The sequence below is a fragment of the Ambystoma mexicanum genome, chromosome 12 (genome assembly GCF_040938575.1).
Source record: "Ambystoma mexicanum isolate Mex_15411 chromosome 12, UKY_AmexF1_1, whole genome shotgun sequence".
NCBI lineage: Eukaryota > Metazoa > Chordata > Amphibia > Caudata > Ambystomatidae > Ambystoma > Ambystoma mexicanum.
The window spans coordinates 201409119-201424779 of record NC_090936.1 but is presented as its reverse complement, the minus strand read 5'-3'; positions in this window follow the sequence as shown (position 1 = coordinate 201424779).

Here is a 15661-nt window from a genome sequence, read left to right as displayed (position 1 = left end):
GAAGAGAGGGAAAAGTAGAGCTTTAGGATTAAACGTGGAGGGTCAAATGAGTCACTAAACTTTGCTCTAAATCTAGAATATGTATTTTTAACTTTCCGCTTTGTATTTATTTGGGTCAGGGGAAATAAGCTGTGCCCTGGGATGACAAATGCACTGCTACATTTAGCAATGTTTTATTTTATTTAGTGAGATCGTTTTCATTTTAATTCCAATTTTACAGAAAATTAAAAGGCTGAGAAAGAAGCATGGCACTTTGATCTACTTTCCTGGCGAGAAATCTTCAGTGGTGGATGTAATAAAACAGGCAAGCAGGTGAAAATAAGACAGGAGCCACATCGTAGATTAGTCTTCTTTATTAATCATAGCAAAACTGAGGATGGCGGTAACACCGCCTCTGGATATATGTGGTGGGCTGCGCCCAGATCCGTAATGGAAAGGGGACAGGGAGAACTTGTCCTTGGGTGGACATAAAAAGGGGACATACAGTGGACATTACATCTCCCCCTCACTTAACAAAAACTTTGAACTCTTATCCACCTTGACGGCTTGCGAAATACCCTTCTAGATGGGCTCCGCAGGGTGGGAGGGCCTCTGTCGTTGTGTCACTCTCACTGTCGTCTGTGTCCACATCTCCATCCATGAACTCAGAGTCTGGATCCGATGAGACTTCGCAATCTGGTAACCCTTCTCTCATACGAGTTGAATCTCCATCAAATGACTGGAAGAATGATGAGCTCCGGTGACAGTACCTGCAGGGCTAGCTCCGGTTACCATGGTTCGATGGATATGAGTTCCGGTCATGGGCTCTGGTTTGAACGCAGGTGTTTCTTTTGTGTCTTGGGCTTGATGCACTAGTACTCGATCTCCTACTTGAAAATCACTGGTCCGTGCCTTCCTTTGGTGGTCAGCATATCCTTTCATTTTGTTCTTGCTTTCTCGATCCTTCGCTCTGGCCTTAGTTTGATTGTTTTCAGCGGTCTCACTACTGGAATGTGTGGGAGAGTGGTTCTTACCACGCGACCAAACATTAGTGCTGATGGGCACACTCAGTGGAGCTGTACAGTATATTCCTATAGTCCCGGAGTAGTGTGCAGCTGGCCTACATGAACAACCCCTTGGTGATCGAGCAGATTTGAAGGGTATGTTTGAGACTGGCCATAAATCTCTCTAATGTCCCATTGGCTTGATGCCAGAGTGGCGTGATTTTGCGGTGCTGAAAGCCTAGGTGTTCTGCAAACACTGCAAAATCATGCCCGCTGAATAGAGGTCCATTGTCCGACTTTACAGTGGTGGGAATTCCATAGTCGGCAAAAGTTTTATCCAGTACTGGGATGACAGACTGAGCATTTGTGGAATGGATCAGATGTATTTCCGGAAACCTGGACATCTCGTCCATGACCACTAGCACATATCTGCCACTGGAGAGCGGACCAAACATGTCAACCGCGACTTCGTCCCACAGTTGCCTGGCCATTGTTGTCATCTTGAGAGATTCTGTGAAGGTGCATGGTGTGAATGCCCTGCACGCTATGCATTTTCCCAGTGTCTGTTCAACTTTGGCATCCTTCTGTGGGAACCATACCTTCGTCCTGAGTTGCCTCTTTGTGGATACGATGCCACAATGTCTAGTGTGTGCCAAGTCGATTACTTGATCCTGTAAGTCTTCATGGATGATGAATGTATTTTCTTTCAGTAATAGTACTTCTGGCGAGATGAACAGCGTGTGCCTTATGAGGCGGAATGTCTGGAGGTGCTTTTCCTCTGCTGCCGCTTTGGACTGCTTGTGGTTGTTTCTTGGATGCCATCTGCCCGATGTTACACCGTCTTTTACTATGGCAAGCAGAGGGTCTTGCTTGGTTCTGTCATGATGCCTACCCCCGGGCATCCAGACCAAGTACATCAACCCCGGAAGCAGGCATCATGTTACCTGGAGCAAACTCAGCAACCCCTGTTAGGGGCTACCTGGGTACAGTCCTGGCGCCTATGGCGCCAGGTTCATATGTTAAAACTTACCTGATGCCGACCATGCTGCAAGGGATCCAAGCATCCAAGCCCATGTGAGGCTTGAAGGGACTATTTTATCTTAGGGACTATTTTGTTACTCGGTTGTGGCTGTGGAGGAATACTTACCTGGGACTACTTTGAAGGCTATTTAAACCACGCTCGAAGAGCAGCACATGCTTCGCGTTATTCTGCATCCAGGAGCGTAACGCTCACAGTGTCTGCAGTCAGCATCCAGCATCCTGCCACGCCCGCCTCGAGTCCAGAGCGCCTAGAAAGAAGGGAAAGAAGAAGAAAGGTTAGAACAAGAACTTTACTGGATTTCTTACCTTATTTCGGATTCAGCGCATCTTCGAACCAGAAACAGACTTCATTTTAAACGTGTCGCATCGCCAGCAGCAGCGCCGCGCCATACTCACCGTTCCTCGCAGCATCTCTACGATCCGGTGCTGTCTCCATCACCTGGTTGCCGCATTCCAGCGGCTAAGGGGGACAAGAAAACAACAAGGTGAGCCAAGGGAACAAACAAGGACAATCTCTTGCCACCATATGCTTACCTGACTTTACCGCAGGAGGTATTATCCACCAGGACGCCAAATCTTCCTACGCTGCACCTGCAAGAAAAGAGAAAGCAGCGAGTTAAACCTTGGCATCATTTATCGGACAGTGTTACAAAACACAGACTCTTACCTGAACGCTTTCAGTTGCCACAAGACGATCATCTTTTGGGTCTAAGCTGCAAAAGAAACAAGGAATTGGACAAGAGTGATTAATTGGACATTTTGAACTCATTAGAACTATATACTTACAGGCTTTCGCCCGGATGTTTGGAGCCAAGATTTGTCCAGAACTCTTCCAATATCCTCAAGCCAGCGAAGTAACTGGCCATCAACGCGCCCCTGCATTCTTCGCAGGATGGAGAGCTCATCATACAAAACTATAAGGTGAGCTTTGTGAAAGGGAATTTCAGAAGTGATAAGTGGGGACGCAGTGAGGTGTTAATACTCAAATCCACGGATGGCTAATTCCCTTTCCCCATCTTTAGGAGACTACTTCTATGGGTCAAGCAGACGAAGCTAGGTGGGCCAATCCAGTCAGTCATCTCCGCAATACGCATCACGTTGGTAGAGACCGTGGCTGTCCAGTTTCGCTCGACACCCCTGTGGGAGCCAGGTGAGCGTAACAGGTTCCTTCCAGTATTTGCGGTATTGTGACCAACTTTGGCAGGGCATTACTTACATGTAAATGAAGTATTGATTTGCTTTGATGAAGTGTCTCTAATCTTTGGCTGGTAACAGATACTAAGACAGAAAATCTGAAGGATTGTTGTCTTTCCCTGGCTGATGTATGATGGTAAACGAATATTCTTGTAGGCGGAGCCCCCATCTGGCGATGGGAGGTGCCATCCTGGCTGTTGGTCTATCATAAATGGTCGTGAAGGCTTGGTGATCTGTTATCATGCTGAATAGTCGACCGTACAGGAACAGGTGGTAGTGTTTGCATGCCCACACGATGGCAAGACTCTCTTTCTCTGGTTGCCAGTATGAGCACTCGGTCTGGGATAGGCTGCGGCTATCATAGTCCACTATGCGTCTTGCTGAAGATGGTGATGCACCAGGCTTTACCTGCGCGAGAATCGCCCCAAGGCCAACAGGGCTAGTGTTGACTGTTAGTTCGGTTTCTAGCTCTGGGTCATAGTATAACTACGCACGAAGCAGAAGCAATGAGTATTTTAATTTCCTGAAAAGCCTCTTTGCAGTAGGCCGACCAAATTAAATCTTGCCACGTCCTTGTAAGTAGGCAGAGGGGTGTGCTGACTGAAGCAAAGTCTTGAATGTACCTAGTACAGTAACTTGCCATTCCTAGGAATGATCTGACAGCGGATACCGATGTTGGTGTGGGAGCTTCTACCAGCGCTTGTACCTTGTCTGGATCTGGTTGCAGGCCTCTGTGTGAAAAGATGTGCACAGAGAATTTCAGCGTTGATTTGCTTAACTCACACTTGTCAGCATTTAATGCCAGGTTTGAGTCTTCAAGTGCCATAGACACCTTCCTCATTGTGTCATCATGTGCTTGTTGGGTCGCTCCGAATATCAAGATACATCGCCGTAGTTCAGGCAATGCGGAATGTGTTTAATGACCTGATGTATCATATTCTGAAAGATTTCTGCGGCGTAGGATACCCCGAGACTAAGTGGTTTATACCTGAAAAGTCCTAGATGTGTGGAGAAAGTGGTTATGTAACGAGAGTCCTGATGCAATTCGAGCTGATGATATCCCTTATTTAAATCTAACTTGGAAAAAACCTTTGCCCCGTGCAGAAGGTGCATCATGTCAGTCATGCGGGGCACCATGTGCCGTTCTCTTTCAATTGCAACGTTGGGTGCTCTCATGTTCACACAGATTCAAATGCTCTTGTTTTTTACTTTTTAGGTGACTGGCACTATGGGAGACACCCAGGAGGTGGGTCCTGAAGCTTGTTCAATGATGTCCTGGTCTAGTAGGGACTGTATCTCATCCTCTACCTGCTTCTGGATGTTGAGTAGTATACCCGGTAGTGTTGAGCTATTGGCATGACATGTGTATTAATGTGTAGCTTAATTTGCTTTCCTTTTATCTTTCCCAGACCCTTGAACAGCGACAGGAACATTTTCGTCATCATCTCTTCTGAGCTGGTCGTGTAGGCTGACATAATCTGATCCATCACATGTACCAGCCCCATCTGGATGGCTGTTCGGAAGCTGAGGATGCTTCCTCCTGGAACTTCACCCTTGACAACGTATATGGTGACCTTCACGCTCTTGTCCTTGTACGTGCACGTAGCCTTGAACATTCCATTGCAGTCGAGCAGGATTGTTGAGCCATATGGATATATGTCAATGTCCACCTTCTTTAATTCTTTCTTGATGTTGAGGGACTTGTAGGTCTCTTCGTTGATTACATTGACCATGGCTCCGGTATCGATGAAAAATTCTCAGCTGTCTCTGTTGATCTGTAGTAGCAGAGTCGGGCTGTATTGTGTCACTGTGGCATTTCCTATGGCATGTACATAGCCTCTTTTGATGTCCCGACTCGACAATGATTAATCTGATTAATTGCGCCTACACGGCAAGGCCTCTACTTATCTTATTTTCTGCTGTTTCACACTCCTGTGCGAATCACTTCTGTGTCATGACTGCCTTGCGTCTTCTCTTCAGCCGTCATGCCGTCTGTCTCTGCGGGAGGACACTCGGCTTCGGCTGTGCGAGCTATGTCTGCTAGGTGTGGGGGACTGCCACGTTCTTGAACGAGGGCTTTCCCGCCATGGGCAGTAACTTTCCTGTCTTCTGGCATCATCTTGATTCTCTGCTTTCTGGAAGAACTTAATGTTTTATACACCAATTGGAAGTGGTTATCACATCCGCATTTGTCGCACTAGTGTCCTACAGCTGGGTATGGGTCAATGTGCAGAAATTGTAGCCACACCTATAGCATTATTTTTGTTCTTGACTGCGTTCTGACGTACGCACAGGACACAGGGAGGCCGTCGAGTCAGTTTGCGTAATTTTAATGTTCCATAGAATCAGTTTGCATAATTTTAATGTTCCATAGAAATTCAGTTTGCAAGGACAATGCAGTGTCTGTTCTGACAAGTTGTAAGATTTCATCAAGAGTCCTACTTTTTTGCAGTCATTTCTTTCCTGAAGTCTGGGGATTCACAGCCTACAATGGCTTGTGACTTTAAGGTAAGGCTTCCTCGGTCGAGTGCCTGTCGAAGTTACAATATTTGGCCCTTTTCTGCAGTCACAATACAAAGTTGTCCATGCTTTCTCCAATTGTCTTTTGTAGATGTGTGGAAAATGTGTTGTTCACAGTCTACATTCTTTAACAGGGTGAAATAATTATTCAAAGAGTCAATAATACCTTGGAAAGTGTCAGTCGAGTTTTCTGCCATTTCAAATACAATGTCTCTCACAATGGGGCCCATGAGTGCGTCTGAGGCAGCGCTCTTCTCTGACACCTTCTCCACCTTGGTGCCAGGCTGCTTGTATCAGAAATGTCAAACGGTTGCATGGCCTGGAGCTGCAGGGACTTATGTCCTCGCTCCTCCCTGTAAAGTGGGGGGTGAGGGCATGAGGTGGTAGCCGGGCTCCGTGAGCTACTGACACCGTCCGTGTCCAACATGATGGCAGGGTATTGAGTATGGAAATGAAAGCAAAGCTCACCTTGTGTACCACACGTGGCTGTTGCAGCAGATAGCCCTGTTTATGCAGGTGCTTGTGATCACAGGGCTTTCCTGGTCAAATGGTCTCCTTTGTGGCAATATGGGCACCAAAATCAAATGTCTCACTGGAAAATGCACATTTATGTGACAGTCAATGAGGCAATCCGTGTCTGTGCACCAGAGAATGCACGTTGTGCATAGAATGTGAAGAACATTTCCTCTGTGGCAATGCTGTGTGCGTGTGGAACATTGAGCATGCTGCGCGTAACGGCAGAATGAACTTCAAAGGAGGACACGGTCTCCTATTGCTACGTGGACACACCATTGTGCATGGTGCTTAGGTCAGGTGGAAAACACCAGTAGGGCCGGCCGATGCATAGCAGGTTTCCTGCCTTAGCCCCGGTGCCGTGAATAATTGAGGGAAGGCATCCCGAGCAGATAAGGAGGCACTCACGGCGCAGGCAGAGTTTTTGGGTCGCCGACCGTGCCGTGGCGGTGATCAGGGACGTCATTTGGGGGTCGCCAGGGGTCGCAACTGCGACCTCTGTGGTGTCCCTTGCGACCTCTGTGGTGTCCCTTGCGACCTCTACTAAAAAAAAAAAATACTTTTTTTTTTTTTTTTTTTTTTTTTTTAAAGTTATGCAAGCTCCTGGGCTGTGGCTCTTTACTTCTGGGGTGGCTGGCTTTCTTGTTCAGGCCCCTTAAAAAAAAGACTTGAGGCACTCCTGTTCTTATTTTTCTTCTAACACTTTCTGCACTGACCCTAATAAGAAAGAATAGGAATACCAAATAATGTGTCTTTCTGGAATTCTATACAGTAATTGCTGGCCTCATTAAATGTTTATTTCAGGCACACTTCAGGGGGTGAGTCACTGATTTAGTCTGTTCTTAAACGCCTCACTAAGCCTAAGCCGTTCATCCTTCTGAGGTCGATAAATGAGTACCAACACAGGTTGGGTGATATTGGGTGTATATTTTTTCTATATAAAGCGCTTAATGATGTGTTATTATATAGCACTTACGCTTATCATTTGGTCATGGACGTCTGCTTGCATACACAGTCATTTGGTAATACGGGCCAATAAACACTGAACTTAATGATACATATGGCGATCCATTCTTGTATGAATGTACATCATATAGTGATATCATAACTATATTTTTCATAGTGTACAATGCTATGTGATGCCACTTCCTGTTTTGTCAACGGGTGAAATGTCGTGTTCCATCGCTACCCGCTATATCACTTTGGGGCGGGGTCTAATGACATCACTTCCTGTGATGTCATCAGGGGGTCAAGGGTCGGGTGATGTCACTTCCGCTACCCCTGGCATTTTGGTGAAATGACGTCCCTGGCGGTGATACGGTCGCAGATGCAGCGTTGACACCTCACAGGGAATAAGGCGCACAGTGGTTTATCCTCATCGCCATTGTGACATCTTCAGCAGTGGATATAATAAAACAGGCAAGCAATTGCACAGGTGAAAATAAGATAGGAGCCAGAGAGTAGATTAGTCTTCTTTATTGATCATAGCAAAACTGAGGATGGCAATAACCCTGCCTCTGAATAAATGTGGTGGGCAGCACCCACATCCGTAATGGAAAGGGGATGGGGAATACTTGTCCTTGGGTGGTCATAGAAAGGGGACATACAGGGGACATTACACCTGGTTTGGAACGTTGGGCCTCATTATGGGTTTAGAGTTTACTCTCTTGGAAACAATGCAGACTTCATTGCTGTCACAGTCACTTTATGTGGCGTGTGTTTCCCCTTTTCTGCAGTGGATAGGATTCCGTGGCGAAATTGGAACATTCACTACATGCAGTCATTCTGACTTGGTAAACCTAATGGATTTTGGAAGTACACTGAGGGATTTGTCTCCAGCTATATGCTGAGATAAATTCTCAGCTCTACATCAAAGGTCAGAATTCAACGGTGCTGGAAACTGGCTCTAAAGTGGTGGCCAATCTATTACTGCCATTTTGCCACCATTTTTTCCTGCAACGCCAAACTTATAAGGAGACCAATTGATAGCTAGCAGATGAGTGACTTTGTATTTGCTTATTTTGATGAGGGGAAAAAAACATTCTTTGCAAATTAAGGAGCCATAATTAAAATCAGTCCATTTGAAACCAATCACCCTCTTTATTTCTGGCTCTAATCACCTCTGGAACTGTCTCTGGGCCTGATTTTCAAAAGCGTTTTATAATGGCGCAATCCCATTGTAAAACTACCTGTGAATTAGGCACTCTGTAACATGACCCAAGCAAACCATTGCAATACATGATTGAAATTTCGGACTTTAATAAACATTCCTTCCTTTTGACCACATTCAGGGTACAGTACAAGCTTTATTATATTTCACCCAGTTCTATTAACTGGCAACTGCCATTGCGGGTAATGGTACGTTTTGAAAACAGTATTGTTTTAATCTTTTGTTTTTCCTTATACTTTGTTTTCTTTGTAGGTTGTTAGGGCTGGAGGTTTCCTGACCCCGCCATATTATTTTGGTTTGCTGTAACTCCTCACGGGCATGAAATTGCTGGACTCCCGCTTCCCTCTTCTTTTAGTTTGATTTCCTTGTTAAGTGTTCATTCCCAATACAAGATAGTCTCTTGTGATTGGATGTGGGACACCGCCTGTCTACCTCTCTGCTCTTTATGGGATGCGAAGAGGGATAACCCATATAGCGGGCATGCAGGATGCGCACTGCAGGCTCAGAGAAGAAAGCCTGTCTGCACCATCATCGCATGGGCTGGTCAGCCTGTTGGTCTAGCCTTTCTTGCCCATTCGGTTTTCTGTGGGTTCATCAAAGTAAATTACCTGTCTGTAATTTACTTTACAGCAATTGCTTTGTGGCTTTTCTTTTTTTCCCTTGAATGGGGGTAGCACCCTGCCATCCCATTATCACCCTGCCCTGTACCCTTCCCCATGTCCCCTACCCCTCAACATATGCATATCTTTTTTTTTCGACCACAAGGTGATTTTGGCAAAGTAAATTAACACAATGGGGGTCATTACAAGGTTGGAGATAGCCATGCCGCTATTAGTGGCATGGCTACCCCCTTACTGAGTACCGGGTCCGGGTTCCTTAAATGAGGAATTACCGGGCCATTCCAACCTTGGAGGACCCGGTAATTCCTCATTTAAGGAACCCGGACCCGGTACCTCCCCATTCCCATTCGAGCCCCCATAGGGCTCAATGGGAATGGGGAGGGTGCTAACAACGGGCCCGTTAATAACGGGCCCGTTGTTAGCACCCTGGTCTGCTCACGGGACCCGCCCAGGCGCCCTTAGCGGGTCCCGCAAGCAAACCTCGTAATGCGGCAGTAGGGGTTTAACAGAGTCGGCAGCTCTACCTGCCCCGTTAAACCCCTACCGCCATCCTTGTAATGACCCCCAATGTAATTTACTCCAATCAAACAACAGTGTACAGCCTCTTCTATTGCTGGCACTTCCCACCTTCTTTTCGAAACCAAGCATACCTTGAATAATATTGCCATTAATTCATAGCACCTGCAGAAATTATGCTACCTATAGACTTGATATCTCCATTGTAGGGTCCACCTCCCAAGACAAAATAAAGACAACCAAATGTAGCACTCATCAATGTCCAACTATTAGTAAACAATGCTCTTCATATTGTAAGGGTGCAGAAGGGGGAGACTGGCACACAGGTGGCACAGTGGTTGCTATAAGCATGTATTCACCAAGACAATAAAGGGAAAACCTAACTTTCCCTACTTCTATGAGGGGTTTCCGTGCCGCAACAAAAAAGCAAATGGGTCTGTCAGAATGTCCTTGTATACTAAAAAGTCCACCACCCTGTGTCAAAACTCTAACTCTGTCCCTTACACTTGCATCAATGTTTTTGGTCCAAGAGACTGACTCCTTTCTCCTGGACTGGGTAGCACAGTTCTGGTTGCAAGTTCTTAACCAGGGGGAATACAACCCCTCTGCTGGTCCCAGTACTTCCCAGAAAAAAGATTGTCAATCTTATAACACGCTGTATCAGAAAGGCTCTCAATTTCCTCACTCCAGGGGAATAACTCCCTTCCCCTGGATTACAATATTCTGTGGTTTGATCCTTTTTGCAGATTCAACTACTAGGAGAATTAATCCCTACTCCTGGTCTCTAGCTTCACTCTTTCTCACAAAAAATCTGGCGAAATCACTCCCTTTCCCTGGCCTCTTGGTTAGATTGTCCTTTTCACTGGAGATGTAGAATTGCCAGGAGCATTACTCCCTTCTCCTGGTATCTTGATTTCACAGTCACTTTACCCTAAGCGATACTCAGGGGGCTGACTCCCTTCCCCTGAGGATCGCTGTTTCACTGTTTTCCTTCTTTCTCAATAGTTAACGTACAAGTATGGTTCTTGACCCAGATTTCCCCAGTATAGCCCACTTGGTCTTCTGGCTTGCCAAGTACAGCCACAAAGGAGAGGGTCACTCTCTCTCTTGTCTTTTCAGAACATAAGTCCCAAGGCCAGGTTTCCTTGTCTCTAGACTTGGGCAAACTTGGGTCACCCTCCTGCCAAGTACTGAGACGAAGAAGAAGACTTATACTTCTCCCCTCTTGTTGGTGCGGGTCCCAGATCCACATTTCTCTACAGCTTTGTTCTGGCAGACCTGGCTTACTCTCCGGCCAAGTATTGCCACGAAGAATAATGTGTACATCTCCCGTCTTGTGGTTCCAGGTCCCAGTCCTGTATTTCTCTTGTTAAGTGTTTGAGGTTCTTCTTTACCCAAGAGGTTCCCTTCTTGCCCCTGCTCTGTGGGTCTTGCTCTATTAACTTCTTCTGAGTCTTCCCCAACTTTATTATGCCCCACCAACCATCTTGGCAACCCAGGTACCTTTAGGGTTTCAGCTGGCATGCCCCGGTCTGTCTTGGGATCTTCCTTCTCTAGTCTTGTGGCTTCCTTCACCTTCTGGTGTTTTGCGGCGTATCGGCAGTCTCTGGTCCCTCGCAGATAGTGCGCCTATACCTGACCACACTGTCCAGCTTCTCCACGCGTCTGCACCTCTGCTTTTCCAGCTTCCAGGTCGGTCCTTTAATGCCTGACCATGTGAGATGTCTGCCCCTTCTCGCCAGCATCTCGCTCAGGAATCCCTTCTTGCTTCCATTCCAAACCGCTTCCTTGCTCGCGTCTCCTCAATGGAGGACTTGACGAAATTGTAGGTCCTTCCTTCCTTTTTATGGTGAATGAGCACAGATGACTAAAATGCTAATTCTACTGGTGCTCTTCATTGTTCTGCATCTCCTTCTCATCCCAGTACTTGTACTTTCTCTTAGGCAGTCCCTGCTCTTCCTCGTCTCAGTAGTTAAGTATTCAGATTTATAGAGCCACATGGAAGTGTAGGACGTGGGATGGGAAGGTGGACAGGGGGGAGGGTTGCCATACCACAATCTCCCGAAATGTTCTCTTCTGTCCACAGAGGGGGAGTCTCTCCTCATGAGATCCTCCTGCTGTGCACCACCAGCCGGGTGTAACGCTCACCTGACTCCCACGGGGGCGCTGGCCTGGTTCGCGCTGCTGTGACCTCGTCTAAGGTGATGCGCAGGGTTCGGAAGACAGACTGGACCGGGCCCCAGATCTGGCTTGTCTGACTCGCAGAAGTATCCTTCTGTAGGTGAGAATAGGGGGTTAACTGTCTGCGGGGTAATGCAATCGGCCTCCCACTTACCCCTCTCACCCTCCTCAAAACCCTTCTGTGCTTCCCCGTAGCGTCTCACCTTAGGGTCTGGAAGGACGAGCTCTCCATCCTGCTTCTGATGCAGGGGCGCGTTGGTATCCAGTTACGTCACTGGATTTTCGGATGGGTGAGAACCAAACTTGCTTGGCTTCCAGGTAAGTTTTTCTATAAGTGGTTCCCCTTGTCTTCCATGCATTAATGTTCTAATGCTAGTGTCTTTTTCCCCATAGGGGCCGGGGTACGGAATGCCGGGGAACAGGCACCGACCCGAGGTGAGCAGTGAAATCCTTGTGGAAATCAGGTAAGTCTTTAATGAGTGTTTTGGTAATGTCTTTTCATTCACTCATTAACGCTGATGTCTTTTTCCCATTTAGGGGCCGGGGTCCGGAAATGCCTGGATGCGGCGCAGACCCGAAATGAAAAGGGAATGACCCAACAGGTAAGTCTTGACATGGAGTTTTAGCTTCCCTTTTCCCTTCTTTCTCTCACCTTTGTTCTTGTCTTTTTCTCCCTAGGCGCGGGGGCGCGACTGCGAATCCGGATGGTCGCTGCTGAACATGGAGGCGCCCTGTAAAGGCGAGTAGAATGCGGCGCTGCAGCGATCGATGCGATGTGCTTTTAAAAATAAATGTCTTCCTTTTCAGGATTGTCGGCGAAATGTCTCTGGGATGCAGATTTAGCAGGTGAGGCCTTTTCCTTCTTCTGTTCTCTTGTTCCCTTCCTTTGCAGGTGATTCAGGATGCTGGCAGGTGTGGCAGAAGTCAAGATGCAGGAGCAGACACGGTGAGCGTCCAGCTGCTAGATGCAGAACAACGCGAAGCACGTGTGGCTGATCGGGTGTGGTTTAAATAGCCTTGGAAGAAGTTCCTAGAATGTGTCCTTCCTCCAATCAGGTATGTATCCTTCCCCGACCACGCCCGGGTGGTAAATGAGTCCCACAGGTAAAGTAGTTCCTTTCAGGCCTCAAGGAGGCCGGGGATCTGCAGCATGGTCTGCATCAGGTAAGTGCACCCAAACACTTTCATAATGAGCCTGGCGCCTATGGCGCCAGGACTGACGTTTTCTATGAGCCTGGCGCCATAGGTACCAGGACGCTGTCCAAAGGGCCCCTATAAGGGGTTGTTGGGACCTTCCCTGGGGACTTGATGTTCGCTTTCGGGGACGCAGGGCCTGAGCCGGCTCCCCGGGAGCGGCATCGTGACAGCACGCCCCCCCAAGGCTCCTCCCAAGGTTGTTCCCTCCGGGGGTTTTGGTTTGTTTGGGAGGAGTCGGTGGAATTTCCTGACTAATCGAGGTGCATGCACATGGTCACTGGGTTCCCACGACCTCTCTTGAGGTCCGTACCCCTTCCAATCAATTAGGTAGAAAAGCTTTGACCTAAACATTTTTGAATCTAAAATGTTCTTCACTTCGAATTCGGGTTCCCCATCTATTTGAATAGGTTTTGGAGGTTTGAGTAGTCGGGTTCCGGGTACCACTGGTTTCAGAAGTGACACATGAATAACAGGGTGAATTCGCATATTAGCTGGTAAATCAAGTTTAACCGCTACTGGGTTAATTATTGCCGTAATAGAATAAGGTCCCAGATATTTTGGGTTAAAAGTTCGAGGCCCTTTGAGCGGTAAATGTTTGGTAGCTAACCACACTTGAACCCCAATCTGATACGGAGGTGGTTCACTCCGATGTAGGTCAGCATTCTCCTTGTATTTTCTCTTGGCTTGTTGTAAATGCGTGGTTGCCTCTTTGAAGGCTCGGGTAATGGTAGAATGCAGATGTTCTACTGCGGGTACTCCGAGGTTCTGAGGTGAGTCGAGGATTGAGGTTCGAGGGTGATGTCCAAACAAGGTATAAAAAGGACTGTGGCCAGTTCTAGAGTGTACCGAATTATTACATGCATATTCGGCTATCCAAAGAATGTCTTTCCAGTTGCTTTCAGATTGCTGTAACATACACCGTAAGTACTGCTCAAGGGTCTGATTTGTCCTCTCGGTCTGACCATCGGTCTGAGGGTGGTGACTGGTCGATAATCTTACGTTGATTTGTGCCATTTGACAACATTTGCGCCAGAAGTGGGAAATGAATTGGCTTCCCCGGTCAGAGATTAGTATAGATGGGAATCCATGTAGCCGAACAATATTTTCGAGGAATTCTTTGGCTAGGACAGAAGCTGAAGGTAAACCTTTCAAAGGAATGAAGTGAGCCATTTTGGAAAACAAATCCACAATTACCAGAATGGTATTGTATCCCGAACAAGGAGGCAAGTCCGTAATAAAATCCATTGATAGGGTGTGCCAGGGTGCTGGCGGTATGTCTAGAGGTTGAAGGAGACCGGCTGGTCTTTTCTTTTGACCTTTATTTTGGGCGCAAACACCACAGGACATCACAAAAGAATTTTTGTTGACAGAGGCAAAAGGCATACACACACATCCGAGCAATAACCACAGGTTTGTTGCATATACAGGTAAATACAGAGCATGTAGGCAAAATTATGGTAACAGCGGTTGAATAATGACATATCACAGAGCACCAAGAAGCTGAACAGCAATAGGGACGTTAGGGGGATTCATCCACAGAGGAAGTGTCATTTAAGCTAATCAAGTAGCTGTTGAATGCTGTCCATATGTTTCGAGGACGAGAACGTACTGGGAGCATACCCAGAAACTCCTCCTCACAGTCTCGGGACCAGGTGAGTAAATTTAACCATTTCTGGAATGCGGGGGGGCTGGGGCTCTTCCAGCTTAGTAGGACACACTTTTTGGCTATGATACAGCTTACATTTAAGAATTTAACAATGTCTCCCGCTCCCCCAGCCTGCCACACTCCAAACAAAACCCCCAATGGATCAGGGTCTACCACAGTGTCAGTGATCTCAGACAGTGTCTCTATGACTTTACTCCAAAATGTGGCCATTTCCGGGCAGCTCCAAAACATGTGCAAGTGGTCAGCGCCCTCCGCTCCGCAGTGAGGGCACAGCTGAGGATCGGAGCAAGCAAACCTAGACACTCTACCTGGAGTGTAATACAGCCTATTAAGCAGTTTATATTGTATGGTGCGATAGCGGAAGTTTAGGGACACCTTGCTAGTATGGGAACACATCTTCTCCCACTGTTGGTCAGTGGAGTACCAGTTCCAACTCGGAGGCCCAGTCATCACGGGCCCTGGACGGAAGTGGAGAGGGCGAGGACAAGAGGAGCTTATATAATGAGGAAACCACTCCGCGGGCGCCACCCGAGTTGGCGATGTAAGCGATCGCAGGAGAGTCCAGGGGTTCGATGGGGAAAACAGGCCATAGATTTCGGAAGGCAGCGCGGAGTCTGTAGAACTGCAGGAGCTCCAGAACAGAACCCGAGTGCCCCGTCCTCCACGTCTGCGGTGTTATAAACTGTCCCTCTGGATAGAAATCGGTGAGGGCGCGGTATCCCAGGGCCTCCCAATGGCGCGCCAGGGCGGTGTCATGCGTGGGTTCCAGCCCGGGAAACCTCCAGGCTCGGAGCCATTTGTAGTACGGACATTGCTCGTCGCAAGTTTTGAATATCTGGCCCCAAGCCTGTACCGTGGTCCGGACCGGATCAATGGGAGAGTCCGGCACATACTGCCGGTTGAGAATCAAGGACATGACATCAGTGCCTGCCGCTGCCAGAACCTCAAGTTTGACGTGGGGACGAGGTGGGGGCCCAGGGTACCAGTAAGATGCGAACTGCGCCTGTGAAGCAGTCCAATATCGCAGCAAGTCTGGGGCTGTGAAACCCCCCCTGTCGTA